We start from the raw sequence: 16,781 nt of genomic DNA, 5'->3' as shown, positions 1-16,781 counted from the left end.
CATATAGAGCATGTTATCTCTTTGGTTGAGATGGTTAGATCATGTTGTAATGTTTATATTCTTGAGGCCATGGTTGGAACTTTGAAAATGATCTTGGTTTAGTTTCTTGGTATTGAATAAATTGATCATAAGCTGGACACTTCATGATATTGCTATGTTCCATTTGGAGTTGGCATGGATTGATTGGTTACAGCTGCTTATGAATACTTAGAGATGGTGGTGATGTTGATTTCTCTTGGATTAGAGAAGTATTTGTTGGGATGGTTGATGGTTTGAATAGGAAGTCCAAGGGGCATTCACCTAATATGAACTTGAGAGGAGATTGTTCTTAGATGAGTCTTGGTTGGAGACTTGGGTATCTTGATGAACATTCTCATTCCCCACTCTTGGTCTATTCGACAGTTTGCTACTTGGGAGGTATAGCCTATTATTTCTCTCAGTTGCATTATGTTTATGCTTATCTTTCATGGATATAGATCTTGAGCTATGGTACATGAGTTAGTTCTAGAGGTTTCATTTGAGACATGGTTTAAAATTGGTTACCTCCATGTGCATATGTTGTTATTCTGGTTGAGTTTGGGAGCATATTCTTTGGATTAGGAATGGTTTATGAGTTTGATCTTCTTGTGAGAGGCTTACATCCATGATGAGTTATATGGTATAGTTTGGGTGTTGTTGTGGCTTCTTATTAGAGGTTTTATGGAGGAGATCATAGTTGCACAATTTACATCTAGAGGTGTGTGTAGAAGGACATAATCTAGGTTATAATTTGCATGGTTTCTCTTGTCTTGGTTATCTTCCTGGATGTTCGATTTCACTTACATTGGATTTGAGATTGGTTAGAGATTGTGATCACTAGTTTATGCTCATGTATGTCATGTGAGAGATAACATGGTTATTCCTTAATCTCTTTCCTCTATTAATTATGGAGAACTTGGGAGAGATTTGGAGACTTGTTGTGAGTGTTGTTCTTGCAAGTTATTAGTTTATGTGTTGTGCATGTATTTGAGACTACATGGATTCACTTATTTGAGATGTTGTCAGTGGATTGGTTATAGATTTGACATTATCTTTTGTAGTGGGGGCTTCTCGGTATATATGTGGTAGGTATTGCTTTTGAGGCTTGTGATTACAGGTTACACATTGGATATGTTGATGATGTGAGATTCACTTGGTATACCTTTGGAGATATGGATAGTTGGATGAGTTGGCACTTGATGTAGGTGCTATTTCAGCTATGGATATTTTGACAACTAGAGATACATGTGATTATCTTTGGATCATGTTTTTATGTTTGGCATTTTAGTTGGTATAGGATTTTGTGATCTTCTAATGCGACAAGTTGGGTGGCTTTCTCTTTGCATGGCTTCTATGTATGTCTAGTCATAGTGACATAATAGGAGGTGAGATCATTCATGTTTGAGATGTTGGATACTTTAATTTTGTTGTGGGTACCAAGATGGAGCACATGGTGTACTTTGATCCATGATGATAGATGTGCTAGGAGGGATTGTTCCTATGTTCATTTATGTGGCTACAGATTGATCCTATGCAATGTATAATATTTTATGTAATTATTTAATATTGGGGAAAAGAATTAAATGCCCAATATTAAATGTGGGGTCATTGGGTTAGGTAACACATGGTTTATGTAATACCACTTGGTAGTTTTGTGGGACTTGCTACTATATAAGAAACCACAAGGGTAGTTGTTGTAGTAAGTGACAAGGAGAAGACAAAAGGCAAGAGTTGAGCAGGACAAGGCTTGACAGGTTAGCCAAGGAAGCATTTGTGAAGGTTGGAAGCATGACATGGGATGTGTGGATTATTACTTGTTCACATGGATTTCTTAGTTGTGGCTATGGCTTTGAAGGCTTCCATGGTTGTATTGCAATGGTGTTTTTGTTGAATAATACATGGTGATGGATGCTTTTGGAGGTTGGGTTTTTTTCCCTCAATGAGGATTTCCCAGGGTATATCTTGTCTCACATTTTTGTGGGTATGTTGTCTATTCTCTTGCATGTGGATTTTAATTTCATATTTATTTTAGATCTATTATGGGTTATGTGGAAATGGTTATATTCTTTATTGCAAGCTTCTTCACACATACTTCTTTCTAGTCTACAGTTGTGCTTGTGTTTGAGTTCTTAGTTCTTGGGTGAATTTTGTCCTAAGGCAAATTATTACAATTATATATTTACTTAATATGTTAAATTCTAATCTGTTATAATTGTTGAGTTGTCAATTTAGGAGGCTCATGACATGTCATTTGAGGGCACTCATGCAAATTATAGTCTTCTCTACCTGGTTAAGTTATGTTTTAGTGGAGGTTCTTCAAATACAAAATTACTTTTTGTCTAATAATATATTTATGCATATTTTAGAGCCAAACCCTTTTCATTTTCTTTTCTCTACTTCTGTATGACAAGTCCTTGCCATGCCATGTAGAAGTTGAAAAATACAACTTTATAGAACTTGAGGAACACCTACATGAAAAATAACTCATCAAAAGGAAGAATGAAGCCAAAGGAAAGAAGGTGTCTTTAAAAATAGAAAGGAACTATTTCATAGATAATGAAATTGAATTCATCACAAAGAGAGATCAATCCTTATAAAAGGAGATCAAAACCCTAAAAGGTAACTAACCTAGGGTACATTATAATACTTCATAATAGAATTAATTATTCTATGCCTAATATTTAGCTTAAGTAAACTATAGATAGTAAGTGAGTTAATAATTAAATTAAAATGATTTAATTAATAAGATAATACCTTATTACTCTAACACCCCTCCTTAACATAAACTTAGGGATTAGCTAAAAACCTAGAAACTACTACTGAAAGAAAATTTGGGTCCTGACAACAAGGCTTGATGAGGTGCCCAATCACAACCAAATCTTTTTAAAGTGGAAAAATAGAGAAAACTAAATAGAAAAAAATCTACTCTAAGAAGATATGTAAAGAATGCTAAAAGAACTAGTGAAGGACTACAGAAGCCTCCAAATTAGTGAATGTCCCATAAAATAGGAGTAAAAGGATGATCATGAAGAGCACGAATGAAGCATACATAAGATACAAAAAATCTATCAAAGGATAATCGTTGATTTGAAGAACCTCCAATGGAATAGAACTTGACCAGGTATAGAAGACTATAATCTGCATGAGTGTCCTCAAATAAAACTACTCAAATTAGGAGGAAAATAAAAGAAAAGAACTAAACTTGAGGATACATATGGCATAAAATACCAAAGCCTAAAGAGTTGATCACTTGAACATGGAAGAATGCATCTAAAATAGGAATTGAAAAAAAGTGTCCATATGGTAAATGAGCCATCTCACTAAAATTCATAGGTACTTAGTCACCTAGTACATAGGAACAAATACTGAATACATAGCTCACTTTATCAAACCAAGGGAGCATAAGAACCAACAATAGAACCCCACCTAATGTAGACAAGGGTGAGGTGATAGAAAACAAGAAAACTGGGCCAATAATAATTGCATGTCAAGGAACCACGATTAAGATGCTCAAAATAATACATAATAGTGTCATGAAGTGATCAATCTTAGACACATGATGAGGCTAGTGTCATAGATGGAATACTTATTGACAAAAGGTAGATGGAAAACAAAGGAAAACATCAACTCCCCATGGCACTCAATCATAGTAGTGCATGTATAATTAGGAACAAGATATGGTAGCTCCCAAGCATCAACTTATATGAGTTCCCTCAGATGACACTACTTGAATCAAAAGGAAAAATAAGGAAAACAAATGAAGTAAAAAATATAGATGAAAATATGGCACTTTATTTCAATGTGTCTACAAACATGCTTACAATAGATGTGAACAAAGATCAGATGAGACATAAAGTTGGTATAATAGAAAGTACAACCCAAGATAAGTCATTCCATGCAACACAAATGATCCATAGACCTGAACTAACCAAGATATCCACCAGAGTGTAGAAATGAAAAAATTGAATAGAATGTACTTGGAGCAAAATTTGGAAAAACAACCTACATCACTGAAAAGATTACATAACAATATTTTGAATGATAATTTTTTTTTCCTAAAAATGGAGATCAGCTGCTCAAGATATGTCTCCCAGAGTGCAAAATAGAACCCATAAATTAAATAGAACCCATAAATTAGATAGAAAAAAAATATTGATTTATGGAGAAGTAAACTAGATACTAAGAGGGGTGGGGGGTGAATAAGAATCTATAAAACTTTTCACTTTTCACAGATTTATCGACATCTATCAATAACTTGTGCATGCAAAACTATAAATGTAAACTTGCTTGTAACATGTAAATTAGTTCAATCACATGTATGAAAGTAATAAAACATACCATCATATTTTTTACCCAGAAACCCTCCAAGATGAAGGTAAATAGGGTTGGGATGACACCCACAAATCTTCACCACTACAATAATAAAGTTAACCAGTTAAGGTTGTAATATTTTACCATAAATATGATCTACTCTATGAGGAGTCTATCATGTTGAAGACTTCATAAACTATTAGGTTTCACTTGTTAAAGGATTTAATACTTACAAATAAGTAAGGACTTTGTTAGGAGATTTACAAAGATTTGTTAAGACCACTCTATTAAGAGATTTACCCTGATTCAAGTATGTCAGAAATGATTTAGTACCCGACTCTCATTTTTCTCTACATATTGATTTCAAATCTCCTCCTTACTAATTGATCCTCTCCTTTGATTTGATAACATTTGTCTTTCCCTTTCACATTCACTGCTTATGAATAGGTCACTTGCTTTGTTAGATGATAACAAAACCCTTAATGACTTCTAATTTTCTCAATCCTTCATAGTATAATGCTTCATGTTCGCACATATACTCTCCTCTTCTCTAGCCTTCTCATCATGTATATAATATAGGTGAAGATCATCACTATTTAAAGATTTCTATAAAGAGTTTTCTAGATGGTTCTAGGTTTTACCTCTTCATCCTAATAGTTGAACATACACATAGGGATATGTGATCCACATCATGTAAATTTTGTGTAACAACCTCTTTAAAACTTAAACAAACCTTCCAAGTTGGTCTGATAATCATTTTGCCTAAAACTCTATTCCATTCCCAAGTTTTATGTAAAATTTACATTTCTCAACCTTTACTATTTTTGATGCTCAACATTTCTATTTCTCAACCTTTGTTAACCTTCTTATGCTTGACATATATTATGCTCAACACATACTAAATCACTCAATACTTATATACTTGGAATTTTCTTGGTCACCGATAACTCACTCAGTCATTGGTGAGCTTGGTACATCTAGAAAATTACTCTATGACCATATACTTACTCAACTTCTATAGAATTGCTCGGTACATACTATCTTATATACATGACTCGACCTATGTAGAGTAGCTTGGTTGTAATGATGACCATCTGACTCTATCTTGTAAATGACTAAGTGGTTGACTCTAATAGACAATAATGGTTAAAGATACTCACAATCTTCCCTTTTGACATTAGTGGAAACAACACTTTGTCATATCAATACAATCTGATAAAATGAGCTCCCCCCTAAGTCTTATGACTTATGAATAATGAATAAATTTATTACAACATTTATACTATACATGTATATCTTATTTTCTTCAATACACTCTCTCTTCCATATACATTTCTCCCTCGTATACATTTCCCCCTTGTTTTTGAACACTTTATGTCACTGCTGTTGGGGTTGAAAAAGTTGATCTAATCCATATGCTTCAATGAATTCATTGTGAACTCTAGTAGTCATGGTCAATTCATGATTCCATGTGGTTCTTGCTATCTCCAAAATTTGATTATGTAGTTGTAGGTTTGCAGCTAAATCAATTAAACTCTCTACCATTGATAAGTTATGATCTTCTATAATAAGATCTTGGATTGCCTTTAGTTCTCTCTGCATGACCTCCAAATGAGGTATTGCCATTGCTTGAATTGAGATCAATTTAGATCTAATGGTGATGTTAGTTGCCTAAAGCTTGACCAATGTGCCTTGAGCATTCAGTAGGATATTGTAGTGATCAATGCTAAATCTTGCTAACTCTGATATAATACTATTAAATGTCTTCATCTTAGTCTAAGTCTTATCCATGTTTTCCTAAATATTATCTATAAACCTTGGAATATTTGAAAAAATTGTGTACGCATGTTGTACTCTCTGTATAAGATTTTTCCTTATCTATGCTTTCTCTTGCAACATAATTTTTTTCTCAGCTATAGTTATAAAAAAAAATTCCATGACCTTGGTCTAAATTCTTCTTGTTGACCAATCCATTAGTTTCTCATTTGATTCCAAATTTTCATCACTTGATCAATTAAATTTACAAGTTGATCAATGATGGTTGTCTCTTCATCTAAATTTTGTATGTCAAAAGAATTAACAAAAATATGCTTTACATCTTGTAATGTATGTTGCTGCTTTTGCTCTCTCCTTAGCTCTTCTTGTCTCTTCTTCTTCTTCAAAATTTCTTGTAGCAAAAAGTTTTGCTGCAAGGTGGGATATGCTAGATCAAATTGTGGCATCTCAATGATCTCATCCAATATAACCTCAATATCTAGGGAAACATCTTTTATTAATTTTCTCTTCCTATTTAGTGAAGGGGTGGTGCTATTTGCCACTACCTTAGGAGTAGGTGAGAGAGTGTCACCACTCAGTCTTGCTTTTGCATCTGTGCTCAAGATAGAAACAATCATACCTGGTTCAGCCTTATTTACTTCTTTGTTTTCCTCAATTTGAGGTGTTGAAACAATCTTATCATTTTCATTAGTTTCTCTATCTTCACCATCTTCTCCTTCATTTGTAAGCCTTGATTATTCGACTTCTAGAGTGTCAGGGGTGTCGACATGTATAGGAGACATGCTACCTTGTGGACTCAACACACCTAAGCTTTCTCTACTACTGTGTTCTGTTGTTTAATGTGGAGCCTAATCAGTCCCCAAGTGGGAGATTGTTAGATTGTGGTGACCAATTAAGGAAGCACTATACATATTTCATAAATTCTTTGGGGCCTATTTCATCAAGATTTTGGGCCGACATGTAATTATTAATTATAACCCTAAAGTGGTAAAAATACTTGTATAAAAGAGCTTAAGGTTAGGGATTGTTTCATAGTGGTGATGCAAAAATTGGTTGTTGCAGTGGTATTGAGCTATAAGAGATTACAGATTGTAATCACTGGATCATAGTAATTTCAGACTTATTTTTTGGTCTACATAGCCTAGGGATTGGGTGAACTACATTAAATCTTGGTGTCTTATGTTCTTTTCTGTGTGATTTATTATTTTCCAATATTGGTTATATTTTCATGTAATGGTTATTTTTGTCTGTGGTTTAATCCTAACATGTTCATCATCAATATTCACAATCTCTACCTTCTTTATAGTTAACCCAAAAATTCTCTTCCACATCAACTTGCTTTTTTGTCGTACAACTTCCTCTTTATTTTGTAGTATCAAGAAGATTCTATATTTAGGAACAAATATGCTCCTATGTTGTTTCAAAAAGTGTCCTTTCTCCTTTATAATATATCATATAGATCCTTGGGTATCTTCTTCTCTATTGCACTAAGGGATAATTTTTGATTTGCAATCATTTCTACCATAACTTCAACTTTATTTCTATCATCATTATCTAGTGTATCATATCTCACACATCTAAAACTAGATAAACCTACAGATCTTCTTAAGTTGTCACATACCTCTTCAATAGTCTGGATCTACCTGATAAGCAGTCCTCTAACCAATCTCCTTCTTTTGGTTTGAGGTTTACTTGGTTCAGTAGACTCTTCAATTTTTTTCTTTGCAGATTGCTCAGCAATAGAAACTGCCTTGGTCCTTGGCTTATTTGCTAGTGGAGGTGTCACTGCCTTCTTCTTATCTATTCTTTGAGCCTTCTTTCTTGGTGGTATGACAATAACTAGGGCTTTAGCCTCGTTAGCTTCTTCTACTTCATCTTCCTCATCACCAATGTCTTGTTCTTCATCTTCACCAAGACCTTGTGTAATTTGAAATGGTTATTTTTCCTTGCTTAGGGTTCCTAGTTTATCTTCTAAGCCTTCAATCATCTTATTTCTTTTCTTCTCCTTGGAAGCTATCATGATGTTCATTTTTATCCTTGCCCTTGCTTCTTCATATCTTCCAAATTGTTCAATCTTAAAATTTATTTATTCTTTTAATAGTGCATCAATGTTTGCACTTAAAACATTATTATCTATCTCATATTTAAAGGTTTGGAACCACACCTTCCTTGGCTTCACTACTTGTACAAATGTATTGTCCATATCGATAAGGAAATATATGTCACTTTAATATTTTATGACCAATTCCTCTAGAATTCTCATTCTCAACTTGAATTCATCAAAATATGTATTAATTACATTTTCAAAATGGTCTCCTAATCAAGTAATAAACTCATTGGTTTTCCTTGTCACTAGTTTATCTTGTTCCTATACAACATTACCTATACCAGGAAAATACTTCTGGATATAAAAGAATATACAAAAAATTAGGGAACCAAACCTACATATTGAATTCTTTTCCTTCCTTATTGATTATAGATTTTTTTCCAGTTGTAACATTTGTAGTTCAACAAGATCATACTCATGATCTTTCATCACAATCTTCCATGCCTGGTCCATAGCCATACATGACACACTATTCAATCTGTCCGATTGATAGAATTTGTGAGAAATCAATATCACTAAAAAATTTGAGTGGATAAAAAATGCTTGTAATGGACAGACCACATCCATTCCACTCAACTCCTATATTCACCTCAATTTTTCCTTGGCTCAAGCATTGCATGGTTTTCTTCTTATCTAGGGCTAGGTAACATGTAACCCTCTGTATCATTTTCTTTGTGATCTCCACTAGTCCATTCTACAACTAGTACTTCATATCATGAACTCTGCTCGAAATAACTTTGATCCATTTGATTATGAAATTTCTTAAAAATTATAGGGCTCAAGTTAACCCTTTCCTCTCAATAATTTGAGACTCATCCTTTAGAGTTCCTTTGTTACACAACTTCGAATAAGCTTCCCTTATTTCAAAATCTCCCACTTCTCCAATTTCACACATTTAATAGCTTGTGACATGATGAATCATAATGACTTTAGGTGGTATTGAAGATAACACACTCATTGAGTCTCCTTTTACAAAAATCTTTGGAATAGCATGAAATATGATGAAGTTTCCATGATTGTAACTAGGGTTTGATGTTCTTCCTTCTCTAGATACTCAACACTCTTTCACAATCATTCCTTGTTCAATATTCTTGATTAGGTCCTTAAAATATCTATTGGTTTCTTGAAATCACTTAATCACTTTGAGCTCTTCAAAAATCTCAATGCAAGGTATGAAGGAATGCATTCAAAAAATATATATATACCTCTCTTTTGATAAATTAGCTTCACCATTAATGTTGCATAATTAATTGACTGGAAGCTAGCTAGCACAAAACTTAGTCTATTTCATAACCTTCAGTCTCTATTGGAGTTCTTGGTCTATGTTGCAATGCATAGTCAACACAGATAGTTTACTAATACTTGAAAACCTCTCACAAATTTTTTTCTCATGCATCTTATTTATGCAGATATTATCTTTTGGCATACATTTATGTAAGGAACTAATGTATGATATATCATTTAGGTATATAGTTCCAAACATACCTCTTTTCCTCAGTTAGAGATGACATGATCAGCTTCTCCATTGGATTAGGTGACCTTAGCTCCATTAGCTCCACTATTTTTATCTTTTGTTTTCCTTGTCCACTTTTGGTTCATTTCATTCCTCACTTTCTCAATGTCAACTTTGCCTTTACCTTTTTCATTGTCTAATTTTCTGAATGTACTTAAGTTTGACGATTCTTGTTTTGATGTCCAAACTTGTGACATTTGGAGCATGTATTGTTATATGCATAATTCTTCTTCTTTTGATTTGGCTGGTAATGTTTTGTCTCTGATCTTTATTCAAATTCTCTATGCTCATATTTCAGATAGTTGTAGTAGTATCCTTCAAAACTAGATGTAGTAGGTGTGTTCCTCAATCTTGACCTACACTCATGTATTTGATGTCCTTGTTTCTTGCAGTAAAAAAAGTAACCAATAAACTTAGGTTTAGAATTTTGCATATCATGTTTTCTTTGATAGATATTTACAGTATGACCAATTTTTCCATAGTGATAGCATGTTGGTTTGTCTTTTGGCTTTGCATTTCTCATTTCTCTATTCCTGGATGATTCTCCTTTCTCAATGTACGAATGTCCTAACCTATTAGAATATCTTGATGACTTCATAAGTTCTTCAAAATATTTCATTTCTTCCTTTAGTTTGTTAAATTTATCCATAGATTCCTTCTCACTCTTTAGTTAATTATTTTGTATCTCATTGTGAGATTTCAAATTTACATTATTCACATCCTTGTGATTTAGTTTCTGATTTGTAGTCATTAGTTGATTCATCATATCCATTTTTGTATTTGTGAGCTTTTGCACATCTAGTATCCTTTCTTCAAGTCTAGCAGTCATTACCCTTTTGTCTTCTTCTTCCATAGTCCTGCCTTCTTCAACTTTCTTTCTTTGTTCAATCACTTCACATAGTCTCATGAGTGGATTTCATGTTCTCTTTTTAGTACAATTATCTCTTCATTGACAAGTTTTTTCCTTTCAAGAAGTTTGGAAGATGCTTTTTCATTAGGATTGATTGGTTCAAATTGTCCTCTAGTCTCAACTTCTTGATAAGAGTGTTTCTTTATCTGGATGGCAATTTCCTTTCTCCTTTTTAAGGAATTTGTCAAATCTTGTCTTGTCTTCTCAAGTTTCTATAGTATGAGTTGGATGTCAATCACTTGATTGTCAATAGTCTTGTCCAGTTTGAAAGCCTCCATCTTCCAAGATCTAATCTCCAAGCTTTTAAGCTTCTTTTAGGGAACCGATGCTTTGATACCAATTATTGATTTATGAAGGAGTAAAATAGATACTGAGAGGGTGGGGGGAATCATAATCTATAACCTTTTTTACTTTTCACAAATTCATCCACATCTATCAATAACTTGTGCATGAAAAAATTATAAATGTAAACTTGCTTGTAACATGTAAATCAGTTCAATCACATGCATGAAAATAATAACACATAACACAATATTTTCTACCCAAAAACTCTCCAAGGTCTATTCAATCACATGCATGAAAATAATAACACATAACACAATATTTTCTACACAAAAACTCTCCAAGGTCAGTTCAATCACATGCATGAAAATAATAACACATAACACAATATTTTATACCCAAAAACTCTCCAAGGTGAAGGTAAAACTAGGGATGACACCCATAAATCTTTACTACTATAGTAATAAAGTTAACTAGTTAAGGTTACAATGTTTGACCATAAAATATGATCTACTTTGTGAGGATTCTATCCTATTAAAGACTTAAGAAAATGTTAGGTTTCACCTTGTTAAATGATTTGACACTTACAACTAAGTAAGGACTCTATTAAGAGATTTACAAAGATATGTTATGACCACTCTATTAAGAGATTTACCCTTATCCAAGTCTATTAAAACTGATCCACTACCTGACTCTCAATTTATTCTACAAGCTAATTTTGAGTCTCGTCCTTACTAACAGTTCCTTTCCTCTAATTATATAACACTTTTCTTTCCCTTTCACATCCACTACTTATGAATAAATCATGCACTCTATTAGATGATAATAGAACCCTTGAATGTTCTAATTTTCTCAATCCTTCATTGTATAATGCTTCATGTTCTCACATACACTCTCCTTTTCTTTGACCTTCTCGTAATGTATATGATCTAGGTTAAGATCATCTCTATTTAAAGATTTTCATAAAGATTTTTCTAGATGGTTCTAGGTTTTGCCTCTTCATCCTAATTGTTAAACATACAAATAGGGATATGTGATCCATGTCATGTAAATGTTATATAGAAACCTCTTCAAAACTTAAATAAACCTTCCAAGTCAGTCTAATAATCATTTTTCCTAAAACTTTGTTCCATTCCTGCATTTTATGTAAACTCTACATTACTCAACTTTTACTATTTCTAATGCTCAGTGTTGTTGTTTCTCAGCCTTTGTTAACTTTTGATACTCAACATGTATTGTGCTTGACACATACTACATCACTTGATACTTATATACTTGGAATTTACTCAGTCGCTGATGAGCTCGATACATATAGAAAATTAATCAGTGACCATACACTTACTCAATTGCTATAGAATTACTTGATACATACTATCTTATGTACATAACTCAACCTATGTAGAGTAGCTCAATCGTTTTCATGACTATCTAACTCTACCTTGTAGATGAATAAGTGGTTAATACTAATAGAAAACAATGGTTAGAGATACCAACAAAAAAACTATCAAGAAAGCATCAAAACTCAAACTACCTATACCACTATGGTGGACTCCAAACCATCTTTCAGATGATATATCATTTACTAAAAATGGATTCCGTATGCCCAAGCTATTAGAAAAAAATCAAAGGTAGGTCTAAAACAAGCCAAAAAGGCTAGTAGGTAATACTGATGTAGTCTTGATGACAACAATTAACGAGCCCAAATTCAACAGTTAAATGGTCATCGAGGAAAAAGATGCCAAAAAAATCCTCATATGAAAAAAGAAATACACAAATGTATGAATATCCCTCTTGCTAGAAATTTACTAGAAAATCCTCAATCACCAGTAAACAAAGAGTCAGTGCCAAAAATAATTATGGTGGCCAAAACACTCAAGAAACTGCCATTCATACCTAAAAACACTTTAGAAAAGATGAAACTACCTAAGAGACAAAAAAATGCCCAAGTTAACACATAAAAATGCCCATGCAAAAGGAAAAATCCACCCAGTAATTATCTAAAACTAATTTTTTGGAAAAAAAAAATGCTAACATGGCATTGACCAAAAAATCAGCAAGGAAGTGGGGCGATTGGAAAGCCATGTGGCAGGGCATTGCAGGTCATGTAGGGCACTTTGGAGAAAAAAGCCTAGGTGTGATTGTAAAAAAGGGTGCATGGCTTCCCAAAAATGTAGCACCCAAAGAGGGAAAAAATCATTTATTGGCCCACACCAATGGTTAGTGTTAAGTTAATTCTAAGTTATCAACACCTTCCATTCTGATCCGTCATTTATAATGCTTCAACAATAATTGCCATTTTTTTTGAAGTTGACTTACAATGCATGTATTTTTTATGCTTTGTTAACAATAGTTTAATTTGTATAAAGCATACTAGTATGCTTATTTTAATAAAATATAATGTTTTGATTTTTTATCCTTAGCATCTTTTTTTCCTTGATCTATTTTTTTGCATGTTTTACATTTTCCTTTTCAGCAAGATCTATGAAATTCAACATGGTATCAGAGCTAAGGCTATTAGGAAAAGAAATGTAAGTTCTTGTTTGCAAGTATTGAAGATCATAGTTTTCCAAGATGGAAATTTTAGTGTCTTTCTTTCTCATGTCATTCAATTATCTCAAATGAAAACCACTAATTCTTCTTTAGCCCACAAGCATAGGCTTGCATCAAAAATTCACAATATTAGAGGTTGGATCCAATTCTACATCAAAGATAGGCCAAGATAATGATCTCTTTACATGGGCCTTACCTTCATTTCATCCTTAGTGACACCTATTTTAATGGATCTATCATTCCTCTTCATGCCAATGCTTCCTTGGTTTCATTCCATAATTGATCTTTTTTATTTTTTGGACATTTGACACCTTTATTTTCAATCAACAGTTTATTCTTGGATGGTTGAGTAGTGTCGTTGGGGTCACTCATACATATTTATGTTTCATCTACATCCTTGACGAATAGATGTTTTTCCTTTGTTTTCCATCTATTCATTGTCAGGGGGATCAATGCAGGCTATTGTCTTTTGTATCTTTGATTGAATTTTTTTTTCCTTAGTTTGTCATCTACTTATTGATCAAGCATTGTCATTGGTGGCACTCATGCAAATTGATCTTTGTCTTCACCTTGGTTTCAGAGGAGATTCTTCATTTAGCACAATGAGGGTTACCATTGAGCAGATGTCCACTATCTTATTGTTACAACAGATTCTTGTTTGCATCACTACTATTGTAGATTTTAAGTGAGGGCTTTATTCCCATTGTTAGCTTCTATTCTCCTTAATTAGAAATAAGGGGACCCCTATCTTTGACTAAAAAAATATGTGTGAAAAGAGATGAATTAGAAAACCAAACTTAAACCATTATGACTCTCTTAGAAAGAGATTTTTGACGATATATTCTCTCTCAAAAAATACCTTGGTATGCCCAAGATATGACCAAAAAAATCAATTTTTTATGACAAAATAAATCAAATACAAGATGGTTTGAAGGTCATCAAATTTTATCTCAAGTTAATGATATCAGTGTTGATGTAGTTACTATTGTAAGAGCTGACATAGGTACCACTATCAACATTTATAAAGTGCCCACCTTTTTGAAAAAAACATGCAATTTTTTTTTTTGAAAAAGGTGTTGTTTTGTTATGATTTTGAAGCCTTTTTTTAATAAACCATGCACTTATTTTTACAAAAATCCATGTGCTTTTTTAATAAAGTATAAAATTCTTGAAAATTGTACCCAAGATTATATGGTGTGGGGGCATATTTGTTTTCCTTACCAATCAAGTGTGTCCAAATTGGATGTGGCTTATATAGAAATGCGAGTTTTGGGGCACTGTGAATCCAACTGTGAAGTATATTAGGGACCAAAGTGCTTCAAAAAATGGATCATCTCCATAACCAATCATAAAACCTCTATAATTGTCAAACCCTTGAAGCTCGAAAAATTCTTCAAAATAAAAACATGATGCAATAGGTCAATGCTCTGATAGATATCTTGGTTGTTTTAGGTCCCAGGATCATTTTTTGTTGTATGGAATGAATCGTCTTAGGTTGTACCTTTTCTTTTACTAGCCTTATGTCTCTTCTAATCTTTATTTTTTATATTATAGATTATTTACAAAACTTGTGCTCATTCAAGAAACAACATGAGAATTATAAGCTTATTCAAACTCCTTACAAGAAACCACACTAGAAACAACAATTAGAAGGTCAAGAGTCACAACTTAGAATTCCACAAATATTTCCCTCATGGGATTTTAAATTGGGTCCCCACAATGAGAACTAGGATAAAAAAACTTCTAAGCTTCTTTATACAAATACACTAAGATCAAATGTCATATTTCATCTGCATATTTGCTTCAATTGTTTTACCTTATTTTTCCTTTTGGTTCTAGTAGTTTCGTCTGAGGGAATTCATACAAATTACTATATTATTGGGATCTACCATATCTTATGCCTTATTTTACATGTAGTACTTTGATTAAGTGCCACAGGGGGTTGATGGTTTTCATCTACCTTTGTCTAGTGTGTGTCCCTTCCATGACATTAGCCTCATGATGTTTCTGAGATTGATCTCCTAATGAAACTATTATGTATTTTTATGTGCATCTTAATTTTGGTTCCTTGACATGTGATGTAGGAGCATCTTGGGTCAATAATAAATCTTGCATCACCCAAAAAAAATCTTTCTTTTTGCACCAATTTTTTGTTCCCAAAGAAGCCATTGTTTCCTAGAATTTTGTGTTTTATAGAGTTAGCATCTTATTGAGGACCTATTTTTAGTCCTTACCCTGAGAGAAAAAATGTTGATGTTTCACATTCTTTGAGCTTTGTGTTTTTCTTTTTGGTCTTTATTTCTCATTATTTTCATCCATTGAAGCATGCTATTTCTTTTGGCACACTTTCCTATGATGATGTGGCATCTTGCATAGTTGGGAACTGACTCCTAGGTTATTTTTGGACCTACTTTCAAGAAAACATGAACAATTGATGTCCCTTTCTTGGTTTATGGTTTACATCTCTAAGGCTAAACCTAAATGTAATTAAATACCTGACCAACTGACTTGCGGTCTAGCTTGCTATATAAGAACTTGGATTTGATGTAGGAAAGTAGCAATAATAGGAAGTAGTGAGTAGTAGAAGGTACATAAAGATTACAAGCTTGGACTCTAATGTTTTAATTCTTTTTTTAAGGCTACAACCTAGAAGGCCTCACACCTAGACATGTTGGTTGTTGTTTATGATTTGTAATAAATGAGTAAATTGACAAATTCTTTTGTGTGTACTCTTGTCAAGATGATAGTAGGTTAAATTTGAGTTTATTTATCCTACCATCCTCGCATTAGGTGGTATCAGAGCTTATGTTCTTTCTTGTGAGTTGGGTTATGGAGAACCTTAATTGGATTGGTTCTAGGGTGGAAGATTAGAAATATGACCTATAACTTGTAGAAGGTTACGATCTTGCAAGAACTATTGTCAAGATGGTTTGAAGCTATGGAGCACATAAAAGAGGTTTAAATCTTGAGGATGTTAGTGATGATGAAGAAGAAAAACCTAATCCCAATCCTAAACCTAAAGTGGAACAAGATGAGGAAAGTCTTCTTAGAGTCTTCTCTAGGGAAAACTCTAGACCTAGTGTTGAAGTTGCTTACTATGATGGAAGACTTGAGTCTAATCTATTGGATTGGATCTCTAAGATGGATAAGTACTTTGAATATGAAAGAAATCTTGATAAGAAGAAGGTGAAGATAACAGTCACAAAGTTGAAGCGTCATGCTTCAATTTGGTGGGATCATTTGCAAATTGAAACATAGAAAAGAGGAATAGAAAAGATCAAGACATGGGAAAATATGATTGGAAAAATGAAGAA

This window comes from Cupressus sempervirens, chromosome 9 (genome assembly GCF_028749045.1).
Source record: "Cupressus sempervirens isolate cs-2001-9-10 chromosome 9, ASM2874904v1, whole genome shotgun sequence".
In the NCBI taxonomy this organism is placed as follows: domain Eukaryota; kingdom Viridiplantae; phylum Streptophyta; class Pinopsida; order Cupressales; family Cupressaceae; genus Cupressus; species Cupressus sempervirens.
This window is presented reverse-complemented; position numbering follows the sequence as displayed.